Consider the following 19431-nt stretch of genomic DNA (forward strand, 5'->3'; position numbering starts at 1 on the left):
ACCACATATGATTCATTCTGTGACATACGTTGGTCAGTTGTGTATATCAGAGCAGAAGTTTTAAATGATTCCTTCTTTTCGTGGGAATGGTAGAAATCACCATAGTTCGTGCGTATACGCACATGATATTGATAACCCTGATTTACAGGGATTTATGGAATTATAGATGGATCAGTCAGTTGGACTGTGTCTTGCTCCGCTGCCTGAATGAATGGCTTAATTTTAACAACGCGGCGGATTTGCAAGCGAAGAGGCCTGAATTTGATTCCCGACCGAGTCTGAGATTTTCTGTGCTCGGGACGGACGTTGTTTTGTCCTTACATTCGTATCGTCATAACTAAAAAAGAGCCAACTTTAGTAACACCAAGACTTTCATGTGAACAGCAGAAGTACATGAATTGTGTTACATGAAAGTGATGATTGTTATTTCTTTGGCTAGTCTGTACTTGAATTTCAAGGAAAATATCATTTTTCAGGAGAACTTTGGTCACCATCCTCTAAAATTTAGCACATCTTCTGTTATTCAAACTCATCTTTTCAAATCTCATCTCTCTGCCGCACCCTATTATTAACTCAGCATATCCTCTCAGCAAATACATCTTATTTAGCTTTCTAATTATCATTTTTACCATGCTGAAATCTCTATCACCCGGACGGAAAGAATGGTCCATTGGTAATATACTGTGTGATGAACTAAAATATCAGTTGTCAAACATTTCATCCGACAACTGGAAACAGAATTACATATTCAATTGAATTTAATGTTCTACATTATTCTGTTCAGTGCGATAATTGAACTTAATTTTGTAACAATATTGTGTTTCAGGTTTGAGTTTAGCTGCAGTAGTAACCACGTTGTTTTGGCTGAACTCTATCCCCTTTCCAGTTTGTATGCGCTTTAATTTTCACTCTTTCTCTATTTATGGCTGTATGTTTCCTCCACTGCATTCTTCCTTCCCTTCATTATTTCCTGACATTTGCCACTAGAATCACCACTGTCTGACAGTAGAAATCGGTTATACTAAAGAATAAGTGGCAATATCAATTATTGTTTTCTTTAAAACGGTTCTAACAACTTAAAAATTGTAGAAAGTCCATAGAATCTGTGCATGTCGTGTTTCTCTTTCGTTTTGGTGACGTAATGGCAGCATAACAACACAGAAAATGCCAAAACCGTGTTTCTCTGTCTAATGATCGGCCTACATGTTTGAAGTATAAAATCATAGGTAACTCAATATCGGCAAAAAGTTGACATTAAGGGCTTCTCAGTATTCCCATTCAAGTACGCTGACCCACAAACTTGACGTTTGTGTTTCCCTTAGGAACATCAGCGACGTACCCGACTGAAACTAGGAAACAAATCGGCTACCACTGGGCACTGCCACAAATATAATCACGAAATGAAATGCGATGAGACCAGTATCGTGGAGCGAACGCCAAGTTTCTGAGATAGCGCAATGAAGGAGTCAGTCGAAATAAAGATATCAGAAAACGTAATGAACAAGGTTTGGGGCCCGGAACTCAATTTACCAAGATCTCGTCGAACATAACATCCACTAGAGCTGGAAAAAGTCGAGAGAATTTGCGTGGCACGGAATATCAGTGAGAGCCCTGAACAACAGAAGAGCATCACAAGTTGCAGTAGGCGTCAGGTTGGGACAAGAGGAGAGTTCGATACGGTTCGTCGACTTTGGCCAGTGACGTAGCGTTAACGACTGTTGTTAGGTGGCGAAATTAACGAATACGAAAAAAATTGGTTGTGGTGACACACTGATCATTGGCTCTGCCCGAGGGCTAAATTAGGTAGGAAGGTAATAGTTTGGTCGTGAGTTGGCGAAGCCAGTTTCAAAAATCGTCAATAAAATCAAGTTATAGTAGGCATGTTATTTACGGCATTTGCTGCTTGTTTCCTACGTCACTGCTTAAAGACGAAGACTAGCGTCGAACTCCTCCTGGAGTCATAAAAAATAAACACACAAACGTCGTACTAACACATACAAATCCACCTGATGAAGGTTTCAACCATAGCACATTAATCACAAATCCCACAAACGTCCTTCGCGTCTTTCAGTCCTGTTTGTTTCATTGTTTCTCAGACATTTGTCTGTCGGGATGTCTTTCAGTGCACCGTCGCAGTAATATCGGGTGGATCTCACTACAGTCGCACGATGTGTGCGTGTAAACATGCCTCCTCTTTCTACATGAAAACATGAAACAGCTCACTACACAGGTACACCGATTAGAGTTATGCGAATTGTATGGGAGCCATTGAAGCACGTTCGGGTTAAATGTCCTCTCATTCACGAAAATGTACAAGAATTACAAAAACTTTTTCGATTGGTTTACTACCTGTTGCCGACGATAACTGCAGATTAGTAGCAACTGACCGTGTAGGTTATCAAAAGCAGTCATACGTTTAGGTCTAGTGGTTTGTACAGCAGTATTCTGAACCCTCCCCATAACTGGTCTACAACGAAAGTAAAAGCCCCGTCAGTGTAGATTAGAGATGAAGAAATGCCCCTACTGGAAAACGAAATGCGTCAGTCTCCTGTACCGTCACTGAATGAGGAAGAAATGTTATTTAACAAGAGTCTATGGCAAGAACGGTGGTTGAATGCATATTCAGAATTATGGCCAGGAAACAGCGTCTTCTCCGAAAGAAAATAGAAAATTTTGTAGAATATACAGACATTGATATTTAGTGCATATGCGTCTTACACAATACAACAAACGGAAAAAATGGTCGTAACGTCTTGCAATTCAGTGTTGAGCAGGACATAATCGAAAATCACGCCTTGGGAGCACGCTTTCAGAATGATAGAACAAATGACAGTGCTTTGCTTCCAGAAAAATGAGGCATGTTAGAGAGGGGTTCAAATACCACACGGTCCAGGCACATTAATGAGACCACCACCTATGTTTGAGGTCAGTGTGTCACAACAACTGACAGACGGCAGGTCGCAGCACCCGTAGTGCAGGGTACACACAGAGTGTACTTCCGAATCGGTTAACTTTGTAAACTCTTCGCACGCCGCCATGCTTAAAGTAAACTGCGCATGACAAAATGGCGCTATCTAAATCTGGCGACAAGGCAACAGTGGTGCACCACGGCCTGTAGATGACGGGAGCGGACGACGGCTGCAGTTGGGCAACCGACCGCCAAGATGTACCAAGGGGCCTCCAATAGTGTCTCTTCAATGACGGTTCAGCGAACGTTGCTGCGTATGGGCCTCGGCAGGAGGCGCGTCGTTCATGCAGCCATGCTGACTGCTGTGAATCGACAGCGATGTCTGGAATTTGAAGGCCGATACCGGAACTGGACGTCCGCTTCGTGGCGACAGGTGCCCTTTACAGATGAACCACATTTTATGCTCCATTGGACAGGCGACCGTTGGCGTGTATGGCGTGAAACGTCTGCAAGCAGACATCCTGCAAAAAGGAAGGGCCACGGCCCGAGGAGGAAGCATTACAGTCTGGAGAATGTTTTCGTGGCATTCCTTGGATGATCTTGTAATCCGGGAAGGCAAAGTGCATCAACACAGGTATGCATCTATCCTCGAGACCACGTCAACCCCTGAAAGCAGTTTGTTTTTCTCCGGCACGAAGACACCCTCTAGCAGGACAATGCCACGTGTCACAGCTCGCAGCCTATGCGCGTGGTTCGTAGGGAACCAGGATGAGATTAGCGCACTCTCCTGACTAACAAACTTCCCGGATTTAAAGGCGACCGGGAATGTCTGAGACCACGTCGGCGGGCTGTTCGGGTCACGGGTAGTCAACCGAGACACCTAGCGCAGCGGGCCAGGCTCTGCGGTCGGCACGGCCCCGCATCGCTGGCGGGACCTCCCAGAAACACACTAACCCCCTCCCTGCACGCCTTGCAGCCCTCCTCGCGGCAGTAATGTTACTGGGTAGTGTGTGCCAACAGTCACTAACACGAACGAATCTCGTGACCAATTTTTGGATTACTGTAAGTACTCTGGCCATCATTCCATTATCAAATTCATAAAATATGTACATTATCTACATCTGATAACGTACAAAACTTTTGTGTTATTTATTTTTAGTATTTTTGTAGTGACTTATTTTTCTGCAGACAACCTTGTAGGGAGGGAAACCACAGCTATGAGTAGTCATCTGGGATATTAATAAATCGGTTCAGCTGTATGTAGTCCTTTATTGCTGGATCACTGCCTGTTTCGTGGCCCTAAAAGCCACATGTTCAGGTGAACATATGTATAACAATAAATCCAGAAGCAATAATAACCGTGACATATACAATGGTATGCTAAATTATTTTAAGATTTTTAAAAAGTTAAAAAATTAAAAACTTTTAAATGAGAATATCAAAATGTCTGTACTCACATAACTAAAACATCAGAGTGGAAAAGCTCGGAACTTTTTTAACCAACATTCGTTGTCCGTTAGAACAAAACACAGGAAACAGGTGGCATGTCACAGAACGAAAGAGCCGGATTCCAATATAGGGGATTGGCCCTGAACAGATCTACCATAGTGATCCATTCGTAAAGAGAAAAGAAGTGAAAGTTGTTAAGACCTAATTTTGGGTTAGAATGAAAAGCCAAGAACTGGCTGTCATAAAATGGAGGTATGTTCTACCTGGACCAAATCCGCCAAGTAAATAGCTAAGCAAAACCTGATAAATGCACTTACCGCTTCTTCGATCTATATGGAGCACCGTACAGGAGACGCGGCCGCGTGCGGTAGCGTGTTCTGCCGCAGTGACGGCAAGAAAGTAAACAGCTTGCCTGTGGGTGGCTCACGCTTGCGCTGATGATGGCCGGGTTCGACTCAATGATTGGTGGTCATTTGGGGACGACTGGTGAATAAGAACGAGGAATATTGGGATAAAAATTACAATTTTTTATACAACAATCAGCAGATCAACTCTGGATCGCTATGCTATGATTTGTTTAAGAACCGTCCACTATATTGGAGTCCTGCTATTGTATGCTATTCTTTTTTTAAAATCTTAATATAATTTATCATATCAGTGCATCTCAGGGTTGTTCTTCCTTTTGGATTTATTGTTATACAGACGTTCACCTGCTGATGTGGCTTTTAATGCCACGAAACCACTAGTGATCCAGTAATACAGGACTAAATACAGCTGAAGCGGTTTACAAATACTGAACATATGTCTCTTTTACTTTTTCCACTTACTGTGTGCTCCACAATCTTGAGCCGCTTCGTTCCTAGCTTGATGTACCAGATCCCTGTAGTGTTTCCTTTTCTGACCCGACAACACGAGGGCGTTCATGCACACTATTAACGAGCCTTTCGAAGGCCATAGCAAGAAACCGCTCCAAATGGCCGCACAAGGGACAACCCCGCTTGCGACTACGTGGCAATCAGAGCATCGCGTCGCCGCCCTCGGCTCAACCTGCAGACTAAACGGGCTCCGTGCTGCTCCCCCATTGCGACGTGATTACAGCGCGTGATCGCTCGGTTCTTCGCTTCGCATCTCGGGCAATGCAAAGACAGCCTAACTAAGGTGTAGCGATGATAGTTTCTTGTAGACAACGGTATGTTGGTTACAAAATGAAATTTATGCTGCACTTCTGAACTTCCCTCGGAAAATTGTACAGACGAAATCCACCATCTCACCTGTATGTGTTATTCCCAAGGTATAGTTTGTGAATAAAATGAAAAATTTTGTTATCCCACTCAGATTATCTCATAGAAACTTCATTTTATGCACGAACGTCAAACTGTTTTCGTTTAGAACATTATACAAGATGTAATAGCAAAAAATAAATGACAAACATTTTTAGTATGAGCCCCAATAACAAATCGAAAGCCTCCATTCACTATTTTTAAGGATTCGCGCAGTGAAGAATGATAAGTATTCTCGTGTTTCTGCTGTACAATGTTCTTAATCACATCTAGAATTTTGAGACATTTATGTTCCACTGTATATCAGGCATGGGCAACCTCTTGGTACACGCGAACGTGATTCGCAAACTTAAGCTCGCTGATCGGCTTGTCATGTGATACGATTGAGCGCTCCAAGCCTATGAAGTCAAATGTACAGCGTCGGTGACGTTAAACATTTGTGGGGTAACGAACCGATATGAATGGCACCCCTTTCCCGCCACATCACACCTACAAATGATTCCCCAAAACTCACGTTTTCGGTTGTACGTTCATTTTATGTTGACCCCATATTCATATATCTACATTTATTTACGCGTCGTGCACATTGCTTCTGTGCTTACCCCATTTTACAATAGCTTACTTCACACCAATTCTATAATATCTTTAATAAGCAAACAATGTTCATAGCACGCAAATAAATGTAGGCTTCTGAAGAAGGAATGGCAGGCACCTGAAACTTCAATGTGAAAAAAATAAACGCCTATAAAAACAACTGGACACATCTGAGTGATTAGAAATTACCTTCGGTGGCAACAGTTACAGTTTTTAATACGTCCACAATAGACGAAAATTATTTATAAATGTTATTATAAAAGTAATAGAAGAACAAAATACAGCTCTGAAACAGGCAACTCCAATCGAGAAGCAATTAGGAGTATCTTTCAGGTTTTTTACCAGAGGCAGGTCAGAGTAATGTTTCAAATTTAGTGTGTTAACATTCGCAAACACTATTAGTGAGCGGTGGGGCTTATTTTTATTAAGTTCTTTTGCGATGTTTTTGCTGCGCCTTTTAACTTCTAGGATAGTTCGAGGGTTCTCTCGACATATTCCCGTCGAGGATTTCTTCAGCAGTGAACGAGAGGCTACTTGAGCTTGCAAGCGTGGCCATGTTCTTCAGTTCGAGAGCAGCGCCTTGAATCGTGTGGTGGCTCCCTGCGTGTTGCCGCGAGTGACGCGGATTGGTTCGCTGGTTAAGTTGGAGGGGGGGGGGGGGGGGAGGAGGCGACCAACCACCGAGGTCATCGGCCCCATGGGATTAATGAAGGCGGGGAAGGAAATCGACCGTGCCCTTTCAAAAGAAGCAGAGTGATTCGATTGACGCGATTTAGGGAAATTACGGAAAACCTAACTTAGGATGGCCGGACGCGGTCTAAACCGTCGTCCTCCCGAATGCGAGTCCAGCGTGCTAACCACTGCGAAACCTCGCTCTGTAGAGTATGTATTATTTCATAGAAATCTTTTAAAGCAAATTAAGCGTTCTACTTCGTTGTTAGCCGGCCGCGGTAGTCTCGCGGTTCTAGGCGCGCTGTCCGGAACCGTGCGACTGCTACGGTCGCAGGTTCGAATCCTGCTTCGGTCATGGATGTGTGTGATGTTCTTAGGTTAGTTAGGTTTAAGTAGTTCTCAGTTCTAGGGGACTGATGACCACAGCAGTTGAGTCCCATAGTGCTCAGAGCCATTTGAACCATTTGAACTTCGTTGTTACGTTACTTCGTACAAATACTTCTAGACTGGGTTTAGTGCCATTCTGCAATACAACGTATAGAACAGGTGTGGGAAGGTCTTTACTCCACGTGCACATGTACTTGAAGCCACGGCACTCAGCAACGGCGACTTTAATTTCTTAGCAGTGCTTTACCGATTCTTACGTCATGTGTCTGTTGCTCGTTTCTGTCGGCATTGTTATTAAAACAGCACTGATAGCTTTTCTCATTTTCTGTAATAACATAATATTTCAAAATAAGCATATTTTTACGTAAAAAAATTACTTCTTTCCTATGTAACGTTAATTTAAAAAAGAAAACTTTTACCACTTTGTCAGTGATATTTCGGGTTTTGAACTTGGTTATTAATAAAAATGATTACCTGTTGTAACAGAGACCAAACGAATACCCAGAAACACCGGTTATTCGGAAGTTAAACGGGTAGGTTTTTCTCATCCCTGCCCCAAACCTTTCATCTGTATCAGTCGGTTCCAACGTGAGGTTAATTGCCCCCTGAAGGCTAAAATGAAATTTCTTGAGGGTTAAAAACTAAACAATTCGATGCGTTTCAGTCACGAAACTAAATTATTTTCAAAATGCTATTACGCCTACCTCAATTTTGTAAGACTCTAGTCTTGATTATATTAGTTATGAATAATTACTATTTCTCAATTAGTAGCATCAGTTCGGTGGAGTTTACAGGCTCCTCACACAGCTCACCCACATGTCCCGCACATCGCTGATAATAAAAGTAAGACATATACGTAGCAAATGCTAAATATCGCAAGAAAAGTCTACTCTAAGTTGTAGACAGTACCTGCAGTAGTCCAGAAAATGGCTAATTTCTCGCTTCGAAACAAATAACGAATTCATTGACAGGATGCCACAGCAGTTACTACTTTAGGGCTACTGTAATACTGTATACAATGTTATTATTAATATTAGTATTATTATTTTGTTACTATTAGTGGCTGTGGTCAGACACAGAGCATTATCATCCTGAAGTCTTCCAATTTCTACTAGTTTAGAAGTAAGGAGATAAGCAATCAAGTGATTTATGAACAGTAAATATAGTGCACAGATTTTAACTTGATTGAATTTAAATAGTGTTGCATAGCGCAGCTCAAGTAAGTGCTACAATGGAGAGGAGTAGTGTATGTGAAGTGTGTTTTGAAAGCAGCGTCTACCATAACTATGGATAGTTAGCTTTCCTATCTCGGAAGGAGTTGTGTAGCACTAGCGATGCGAACCGAATTCGTTTGTCATTTACTCTAACACACGCGCAAGCGCGCACACACACACACACACACACACACACACACACACACACACACACACACACACACGGAAACACAAACCAAATATCATTCATCTTTCATCATTTAAAAAATAAAAGTGTTCGAAGAAAATTCTTTCATTCTTCAGTTTAGGTGGGTGCTAAATTTGGTGTTAATGTGGAAGAGGGGATAGGGCAACAGACAACAGGGTGGGGGGGGGGGGGGGGGGAGAGTACTAGCTGATGTCTAATTGCACGCAGGGGTAATAATGGTCTAAGAAAGTTTGGGAACTACTGCTCTATACTAAACATGACGTCACCAGTACTGTTGAAGCGGTATTCTGAGTACGCTTTATGAATAACTCACCAAATAGACATGTATGAGGCAGCAAAGTTTTTTATTTCGATAACTTTTTCAATGTAGTACCCTTTCTCGTCCCCTCTGTACATTTCCAATATGTATGAAGGTATATTGTGTGAATGTGTTGCACTTAGAAAGGTGAAGGGCTGTTTAAAAGATTTAGTAGATGCGGTAGGCTTCTCAAAAGAGAAAATAGGGAAGCTAAACACAGGGATTGCTTGAGACACTTCAGAAGGATGGGTCCTGAGTTGCGTAGAGGGTGGAGGTTGACCTTCAGCCAATAGGAACGGGTGGCCGGTGAGTAGCGCGTGGAGAGACGGGTAAGTGGGACGTGCCGGGCAGGGGGCGGAGTGTGGGGAAGATCCGCCTGCAAGGTGGCGAGATGTGAAAAGCAGTTTATCGCAGTAGACACAGTTCGCGAACCAACTCCCCCTCTGTAGCTCGTCTCAAGAGCGTTCTTCAAAACTATGCGCTCAGCCATCTCTGTGGGTAGCTTGCCAGCTCTGTGGGGCTCGCGCTTGTGCATTAATTCATGTATTAGCAGCATTTGACGTAGTGCTTTTCGGTGCGTTTCAGAGTGGCCACGCATGGAGGGGCTGTGCTCTGGTGTGTGCTAATGAATTCCCTTCGGCCTCCCTGTAGGGTGACCATTCATAGATTAACAATACGAGAACAATTAGCTATTTTAGTACTTGTCAGCACTGATAATAGTATGGGCCAGTTATTCCAAATTATGATCAATTACAACATCCAAATTTGTAATAAAGTTTCAGTCTTTCACAAAAGGATAATTGGAATTTTCAGACAATTACCTCTCGTCTCCCAAAGTTCAAATCCATAATTATTAGAGTTCAAATGGCTCTGAGCACTATGGGACTTAACTTCTATGGTCATCAGTCCTCTAGAATTTAGAACTACTTAAACCTAACTAACCTAAGGACACCAAACAACACTGTGTCATCACGAGGCAGAGAAAATCCCTGACCCCGCCGGGAATCGAACCCGGGAACCCGGGCGTGGGAAGCGAGAACGCTACCGGACGACCACGGGCTGCGGACGATTATAAGAGTAAAACCCCCCTTAATACCCTAGTAAATGGTGCCAAATGATCTAGCATTCCCCCTGTTAATAAATCAGTAGGAATATAGACCTGAAAAAAGTGCCAGTGGTTACAGCTTCCGTTACTAAGTGCATTAGTTTTTTGTATGTGCCTTGTTATCCCCTGCGTACGCAAGTGTTTTATCAATAATTAAAAATCAGGGTCGTACTCACACGAAATATTGTCACGCACATTCAACCACAGCATCCCGTACGAGAGATAAGAATACTGTGCCACACTAGTGTATGAGCACCAAACAGCCTAGCAGGCAAGCAACACAGCCTAGCAACGCAAACAAGAAGCGTGATTAGCGCGCAGTGTTGTAAGCAATAATACTGGAATTTAAGTTTGTGAAGAAAGTCACACCATCTAGCGAAACTGTGTGACAGGTCTACACTCGTAGACTGAAGATTAGTTTTCAATGTCCTGTCTATACCGAGTCAATTAGATACGGCGCTATCCAGCTCACTACTCCTAACCCTGTCGTCAGTTCAAGGCACCGCCACGGGGCAACGCTGGCGCTGCGATCGCCTGCTGGCGGAGGACGCGGCGTCGGCGTCGCTTGATAGAGGCAGTCGGCGGCGCGGCGTCCTAGCGATAGGACAGGAGAGGGCAGGGCCGAGGGCGGCAACTACCTCTGCTGACGGCGCCGGCTGCTGCCGCCGTCACCGGCGCTGCTGCAGGCGACGCCTTCGTCGTCCGACAAGAGGTATGCTGGCCGCACTGCGTTACGAGGGCCGCCTCCAGCACCTTCTGCAACATCAAGCAAAGAGACACATTTCTGTATTCATCTCGTTTCTTTGTTGTTCTAAATAATCGACTTCAAAATTTATCCTCTCGTGCCCACGTTGGAACGAGTTCAGTAAATAGTTTTTTCCCCTCTCGTGTTGATACACCACAGAAAAAAAGAAAGCCATGCTTCTGAAACAATACAACAGGTCCTGAGATCGTGAAAAGAGCTTTCCAGGATTCTTAATTTTTATTTTTTTTAATTTTTTATTCCTTTATTTATTTTGCATGAGAGAACAAAAAGAGAACGTAACTTGATAAATTACATAAACGAACGGAATCAGACATAAATACTGTATCTCCGCCATACAATCCATTGTTCCTCTGTAACAGCTGACACACTAACAGAAATTACTTTTTGCTATGATTTACCTTGACTGTTGTTGATATCAAATGAAACTAGAAGTTCACTGCTACCATTCACTGTTTATTTATTTCGACGATCGTCAGGTGTGTTTACCTGATTTATGAAAACAAAATACTATTTCCGTACTCAGCACATAGTTTTTTATGTGGTATTTGACTTCTTCAATACACGGCTTAGAGTTTTGTCAAGGCTTCTGATCGAAATAGGAATTTTTTATTTTGTAATAGACAGCGCCACAGGTTATCCCACACTCGAACATAATCCATGGAAACCATAATAATCCACATAAATCCAGGTGATGATGCACTTTTAAACCTACGAAACGCATTTTGGAAGTACATAAATAGTTACTGTTAACAGTAAACGTATAGTTTCATTCGACAGTTTACACTTTCGTGATAAAGAATAATCGAACGTCTTCGTGTGTTTTCCACGCTTTCGTCAACGATCAATTGTAGCAATGGTCGCGCAAGTGCAGTACAACGAAAGAAACAAAGGTTTACATTCTTGGAATCGCTTTGTTTACGAACCTCTCTTCTTGGTTCTTGTTCATTCGGGAATACCCAAAATACACAGGAGTTTCGTCACCTGTTACAACACTCTAAACAGATTTTGCATTTCCGCGGCGGGCTACCATCAAATCATGTGGCATCAAAGCAGAACGGACCTTTCTCACGGTTAATCAAATGTTCGCGGAAAATCAAATTTACTACAGTGTTCGACATACCGAAGTCTCGAGGGAAATCACGCGCCGAGCCTCCAGCTACGTAAGGCACCCGTGTTGTTCGGAAAAACGACTGGTGTTTCTCGGCCTTCAGGAAATTTGTCTCTCGAGGTAGCGGGAGTAAGAAGACTTTCCCCAAACCAGTTGCGAACTCTATTTTCTGAAGGGGACTGATTATAATGTCTTGAACGAAGCGATTATGGTCGTTGTTCACGAGTTAGGCCTTTACATACATCATTCTTCGGGTTAAATGTTAATTTTTTTTTTCATCAGATTCACTGGAAACTAAATACTGGGCCAATTTCTGAGTTACCGTGGTTTTAATAATGAAATATGACAAATTTTTTTAAAATAGTAATAATGTCAGACTTGAATGGCGGCATGGGGTGCTCTTTGGTCTACAGTAAAGAAGTTGGTCCTGGTACCTCTACTGCACGTTTCACGCCAGGTATGCTCCATCAGCTTACGGCGATGTCACTAAAATCATCACAACGCTTCCTCCTATCACCGTGCTTTTTACAAGCTGACACGATAAACTTCGATGCTATACTGTCGTTGCCATAGCTATAAACAAGTATTGTACATCACACTGAAAACAACTCCAGCATAATTTCTGTGTCAGGATGTGTATTTTTGCTAACAGTCTCATTTGAAGTAATGTAATGATACTAATTTTTATTTCCCAAAATTGTGTGGAAACGACTTATGTAGTTGTTGAATGACAACATCTTCACAGAAGCCATCAACCTACAACAATTTTGACTTGCTTATACATGGATATTGTTTAGGATAAACCCATAATCAACAATTAGAGCTTTCATAGAATGGTACCCACAAAATTATTGGTACCTGAAACTGGCAACGTTCAGTGAAACGCATCATCTGAAATTCACTTGCTAATTAAAAAATAACTGATACAGGAATTTTTGTGGTGATTCAGTAGATTTCTCGTACACAGACGAATTCTCCCGTAAGTTCTATTACCAACAAGAGAAACATAAACTGGCGTTAGTTGTAACTCACTGCTTGCAAAAGGCCTTGCAGAGTACTAAGAGATCGTTATTAACATACAGTACACATCAGACATTTGTGAGTTAACGGACTGGGCCACCTAAGCTAGGCCTGTGTGCTGGATTCCAACGTTCCTTGTAGCTCCTTTGCCGCGCGGGATTAGCCGAGCGGTCTCAGGTTCTGCAGTCATGGACTGTGCGGCTGGTCCTGGTGGAAGTTCGAGTCCTCCCTCGGGCATGGGTGTGTGTGTATGTCCTTAGGATAATTTAGGTTAAGTAGTGTGTAATCTTAGAGACTGATGACCTTAGCCGTTAGGTCCCATAAGATTTCACACAAATCTGACATTTTTTTGGAACCTCCTTTCTTTTTGCGCCTTATCTATCATATCATCAGCAGATACTATTTAGCATCCTTCATGAAAGCGAAACAACAAATGTTTAGTCATCTCATCTTCTTCAGAAAGTATCTTAACTTACCTATTTGTAACAAAACCGTTGAAGCGAAACCTTATGTTTACGTACATTACACAATTTTCTCGTATTTAATGTCGTTCTACGTAAGCAATTCACGTGTCAAACACCATTCTTCCTGAATTGCACGTAATGGGTAAAATGAACACTACAACCTAAAATATTTCCACTATGTCTGCAGCGTTACCAGATAGTGACCAATTGTTGAATTTCCCACGTTTCCTCTTCATGTGTGGATAGATGTCTTGGGTTCGCTGGCCGCACCAGATCTTTCTCTACAGCCACAACTATTTTACCTGTTTACCAGTATACCTGTTTAAAGATCTTAGCTCCACAGTTCATTTCTTATTACAAATCCTGCCATTATTTTTTGGTGTAGCTGATGTATGCTATGGACGGTACTACCAACGACAAATAGAATCTCGTTACTCTCTCTTTTCTGCGTTCTTTTAGTTTTATCTATATGGCCGTGTTAACGCAAAATAAGGCCTTAACTTTGTTTCTTGTATTTGTTTCATTGTGTAGCTGTAATTCGAAAAGAACTGAATTAATTTTCTCAAAATCATAACAAACTATCGAAAGATCAGGTATCCAGTTCACGAATCTAGGTCTGTTTTAACCCGCACCAAGCCTTCATATCAATGTATTGTTAACCCTAATGAAAATTTTTGCATTACATCATTAAAACAAAATCATTTCTACAGTCACTGAGCGCAAAATCGTTTGTGTTTTTTGAAACAGACAAAATTAATCGTTTTTATGAATAAAACACACTAATTCAGTATATTTTTATTGTATTTTGTGGTTTTGATCAGTTTAAGTCCTCTTCAGGTCTCAAGTATGGAAATGATGATAGCTGTAACTAGCCGTAACTGGTGCCCGTCATCAAAAACAATAAAACTATAAGAAACTGCACATAACGTGTCACAAGAAGGAGATGCAGCAGAAACGACTTTAATCCTGATTTATCGTCTCATCCGCTAAAAATATAACATATGTCACAAAATAATATCTATTCTGCTTTTTTCTGTCTTAACCGTGCTCCAGTTTAAGAGAGTATTACATGAGACGCTTTTCGCTCTTATTTACACAGTATGATCAGTAGTGGTTCTGCAAATATAGCAGACACAGTACGATTCACTATTCGGTTCTTACCTATTGAATACAGGTCTCGCTTATGATTGTGATGTATAGTTTACATACAGCGTTTGTTACCCCCATTTACATAATTGGAAGACAGGATTTTCTCTCGTTACTACTAGAAGTTGTAGACGAAGAAAACTTGTCAGCGATTTCACCGTTCTCGATTTTACGATTTTAAGGGAAGTGGTTTCTTTTACAGGACTTGTATTGTTTGCAGTTCTCTTGTGTAAAACTTCTTCCAAGACAATTTACGTGCTGTTTTACAAAAGAGAAGTGCAAAGAACGCATATGCAGCAAAAATAAAGCAGCTTCCTAAAAGTCGAGAAATCAGGGACGGTAAAACGTGATTATATTTTTTAGACTACAGCTTCTATTAGTAAAGAGAGAAAAGAAAATCTGTCTTCGGTGAATATAAAAGAAATTAATAAATTCAGTGTTTAATGTCTACACCACAACCACGAGCAAAATCTGTTTTACGCCCTAAGAATTAAAATGTTGAATGTTACTGTGTATTTGATATTTACGGAACCAACAATATCGTAGTTCGAAAACAAAAGAGAAAAGCGTCAGGTGTTAACACCATCTTAAAGTACATTACGCTCAAGACAGGAAAAATAACAAAATATATATTCGTTTAACAGATGTTGTTGAATATGGCTGCTGAAACAAACATGTAGCTAAGTCAAATCAGATATAGAACCAAAAGTAAATCAAACACGCCTTGCAGCTGTTCGACGACAAGAATCTTCTATCAGGTGACAGTGTGTGGATATAAAGCCAAGTACTTTGTAGATGGCGCAGAAACTAGATCAGCAATTATATAATGTTGTGCATTTTTATAGAAGTGCGAAGACAATAAACAAATTTAAAATGTGTTTCTCTGTTAAGCTACTTGAGTTCTCCAAGCAAGTGCTTAATGGCAATTATCTCTTCTTCCAGGAACCGCTTTACCATTGATTACTTTTTCAAGTGAAAGAAAACTTTGTCGTATTGTTTTGGAACATGCGAATATTTGAATCCGATGCTGCACATGGAAAAACAAGTAACACCGCTTTCTTTTCATATGGGATAAATTTCTCTGAGGTACACACCTTAACGACGAGAAACACATTCGGTTCGAATCCATGTTCGGTTGTCCAGGTTTATGTGATTACTTTGAGTCGTGTAAGGTAAATGCGGAAACGACCCTTTGAAAGAGCCACTGTTGATTTCCTTCCTCATCCTTTCCCAAAACTAGCTATTTCTAGGTCTCTAATAGTTAAACTCCCATCCTCGTTTCTAATGATTTTGATGAAGAGAACTTTCTTTTGGGGACCTGTTACTCACGGAAAGGGCTTCACTTGTCTTCAGGTTTCTATCCTCTCGAATCATCGTAATCGATGCGTCATTAATTGTTAACCTACCGGCTGAGGTGAATGCACTATTTTTACAGTGAAGAATCAAATCTGGCCTACTTTTTAGTTTGAGGCCTTCTTCACATGAATGTCTCGTTAGGAATTATAGTAGTTAATATTGGAAAACAAATAATACTTCCCCTCTTGCCACTGCTCATTCTAGTTTCACTTATGGTAACTTGGATTGCGTGCTGCGTGCTATCACTTGGAAACGTGTTGGTCATTCCGGTACTACCTGAAGTTAACGGGACACAAGCGAGCAGGGCGTTAGACATGGAAACGACTACTCTCGTTTGAGCTGATTTATTCAGAAGGGCAGGCCGCGGTAGCCGAGCGGTTTTAGGGGCTTGCTGGTTCGAATCCTGCCTCGGGCATGGATGTGTGTGACGTCCTTAGGTTAGTTAGGTTTAAGTAGTTGTAAGTTCTAGGGGACTGATGACCTCAGATGGTAAGTCCCATAGTGCTCAGAGCCATTTGGACCAGTTTTTATTCAGAAGGTTGGGGTGGCGCCGGTCGTTCTTTGTCCTGAAACTAACTCGCTTTCCTCAGCGAGCTGTTTAGTACCATTGCGTTACCTGACGTACCTGTAAAATATGTTTAACCCTAGAACAAAAAGCCTATTACTACGGTGCGAGGACACGAACACAGAACCTCATGGATTTTCCTGTTTTCTATTACATTCATAAAAACCGTATACTATAAATTGAAGATATAACGAAAATTCTGTAATTAAAAACGAAGACCCCTCATTAAGAAATTTCTTGTACTGCTACAGACATTTTTGCTTTATTTCCAGAGTTTGAGTACAGATTTGTTTAACGTTCTTTGTAGTATGCACGATCTCCACCCAAGCGTATAAGAAAGTCTTTTCTTGGTAATATATTGATTCTCTGTTGCTAATTGTTGTGGGTATGGATATCTAAAACATTCAGATATGCAATATTTATCATGCCATAAAACACACAAGGTGCTCACTTATTGTTTTCCAGCTACACTACTAGGTACGACACGTCTGGCCCAGCATGTCTACTTAAACTCTGGCAGTCCTCTGTCATGTGTGGTTTCTTCCGAAGGTCACTTACAGTGGGCTCGTCGTGAGAAGTTGGCAGCAGAACAACCACTTTATTTGTTTTCAATTACATGACATCGTACGCCCCTGGTACCTGAGTGGTTGCCGGCATGGTAGCTCAGCGTGTTCGGTCAGAGGGCTAGCTGTCCTCTGTAATAATAATTAAAAAGAACTGAGTTAATGGATCAACAACGAACTGAAACGGGTGTATTACGACGTCCGCCCAGAGCAGATACAACGAACGAAAACGAACAAAATGAGATTTTTAAAAAAGTGGTCAGCGTGACGGCATGTCATACCTAACGGCCGGTGTTCGATTCCCGGCTGGGTCGGATATTTTTTCCGCTTAGGGACTGGGTGCTGTGTTGTCCTCATCATCATTTCATCCCCATCGATATGCAAGTCGCCGGAGTGGCGTCGACTCGAAATACTTGCATCGGGTGACCGTTCTACCCGGTTGGAGGCCGCAGCCAAACGGCACTTCATTTTATCTTAAATCAGCCTTTTTTCTTTGTCAAAGCAAACCATGTACGTACCTGCATTTCTGTTTTTCTGGACAGTTGCTCAAGGCGTATTCCCAGTGCAAGCATATACTTGAAAAGATTGCTTTTTGACTCTCGAAGAGTCTTCGTCATTTCCTTTATCTAATATTCCCCGAGATTCGTTCCATTTTTCTCCGCACATTTTACTAAGTAAGGAGATGCCTCGACCATGTACTTTCTTTTTGTGAGATAGGCCACTACTCGTTTGATCCCATATTTATGTGGTTTATCTGGGAGATATATGCGGAAAGGACATCATCCACAAAAAACCAACAGATGTTCATCTACGGTAATAAATGGGCCTGGTTTATAACAGACCCCTCAGTTATTGACAAACTGTTCCCAGATTTCAACTATTGGTGCGAAATAGTAGTATTTTCTTCTAGCTCGACGAGTTTCTTTGTTATCAAATCTCAAACTTGCGATTACGAATTCTAACCTTTCCGAATTCATTGCGACTTTCTGTCGAGAACCGCATTAATTTGTGTTGAACACTTCTCTTACAGACAGATGACTGTTTATCAAAGCTGCTGTTATTAGAAGGTTCTAAGGAGGCTTTTTACCTCTGCTGTGCTCGTTTGATTTTATGTATGTAGTGGTGTTTCGTATCTTGATCTCCTACTGTTGCTGTTTGGTGTGCAACAACTTGAACGACTGACAAATACTGCGGATCAGCGGAGTTGACCTTACATTTTAGAACCTTTCTTGATAGTTGTGTTCCTTGATAATGAGGAAGTTCTATCATCTTCTTCACTTTCAGATGTGGATGCGTTAGAATTTCCGCCGCCGCTTCCGTTTCCGTCCACTTTGCCCATGCACAAGAGAATCTTTCAGACTGCTTGGACTCAGTCGGCATTTGGCCCTGGCATACGTTCATGATCTGTATCAGTTATTATTGTGTCATCAGCCTTCACATTATCCATTTCTTCGTTCGAACCAGGATGACGGTTACATCCTTTTCCATCTACGTCTTCTTCAAGCAGTTTCATACGCTTGTCTTCGAAATCTGGGTTATCTTCATGCAAAATATTCGTGTAAAATAACATAAAATAAAAATCTGAATATTTTCCAACACATAGTATGCACTATATAACATTGAATATATTAACTGAACCTATACAATTGCTTAAAATAGTTCTTGTTGGTGCACTTGCCTTACGTAATTCTAGATACATAGACACAAATCCGCGTAAAAGTTACGGAATAGCACTCAACACCGCAGAATCAAACCAACGAATTTCGGCAATGCAAGCTCTCTGATAAACTACTTCGAAACTGATGAAGCTACAGTAAAGTATAGTTCTGTGGAACGAGATAGGGAGCTGATAAAGCAAGTTACCATCCATTCATTGCAGAGAAAGCCAGAATCCTGAAGAGCTGGACAAAATTGCTAAAATCTCCTCAAGTATGACCAGAAATGGGTGTAACGGGGCTTTTGACCTTACCGATAATGATTTTTAAAAAAAATTAAAAATTCAAAATAGCGAATACAATATGCCGCGAAGAAATCAATGAAGTAGACAAAAATGTTTTCGGTAAACATTAATCATTTTAATTGTAAACTTTATTACACAACTGCCTCTGTTACTATTTTTATTTGTGAAAGTATATATTAGTAACAAAAATTGAAAGTTTGATAAGTTTTCTTAATATTCTTGCTTTTGTGCATCTTGTTCTTCATTTCCTTCTTCATCTTATTCCTCCTGGTCTTCATATAAACATCTGATTCCCCGTGATCCTCTGCTGCAAGTACCAAGAGGGCAACAGTTTCCGACGACTAAGATTCCACTTTACTCAGAGATGG

The 19431-nt window shown here is 41.4% G+C and overlaps 1 protein-coding gene across 2 annotated transcripts in view; it reads left to right on the plus strand.

The window, feature by feature from the left end:
• The first annotated feature begins 10696 nt into the window (after positions 1-10696).
• Positions 10697-19431, plus strand: part of LOC126355690 (calcitonin gene-related peptide type 1 receptor-like) — a 1110235-nt gene continuing 1101500 nt past the window's right edge. The window contains exon 1 of one of the 2 annotated variants that reach the window (XM_050006057.1): positions 10697-10827. The gene's annotated coding sequence lies outside the window, so the exon portion shown is untranslated. The remainder of the gene's footprint in view (positions 10828-19431) is intronic. The other variant, XM_050006058.1, reaches the window with a different exon arrangement.

This window comes from Schistocerca gregaria, chromosome 3, assembly GCF_023897955.1.
Source record: "Schistocerca gregaria isolate iqSchGreg1 chromosome 3, iqSchGreg1.2, whole genome shotgun sequence".
NCBI lineage: Eukaryota > Metazoa > Arthropoda > Insecta > Orthoptera > Acrididae > Schistocerca > Schistocerca gregaria.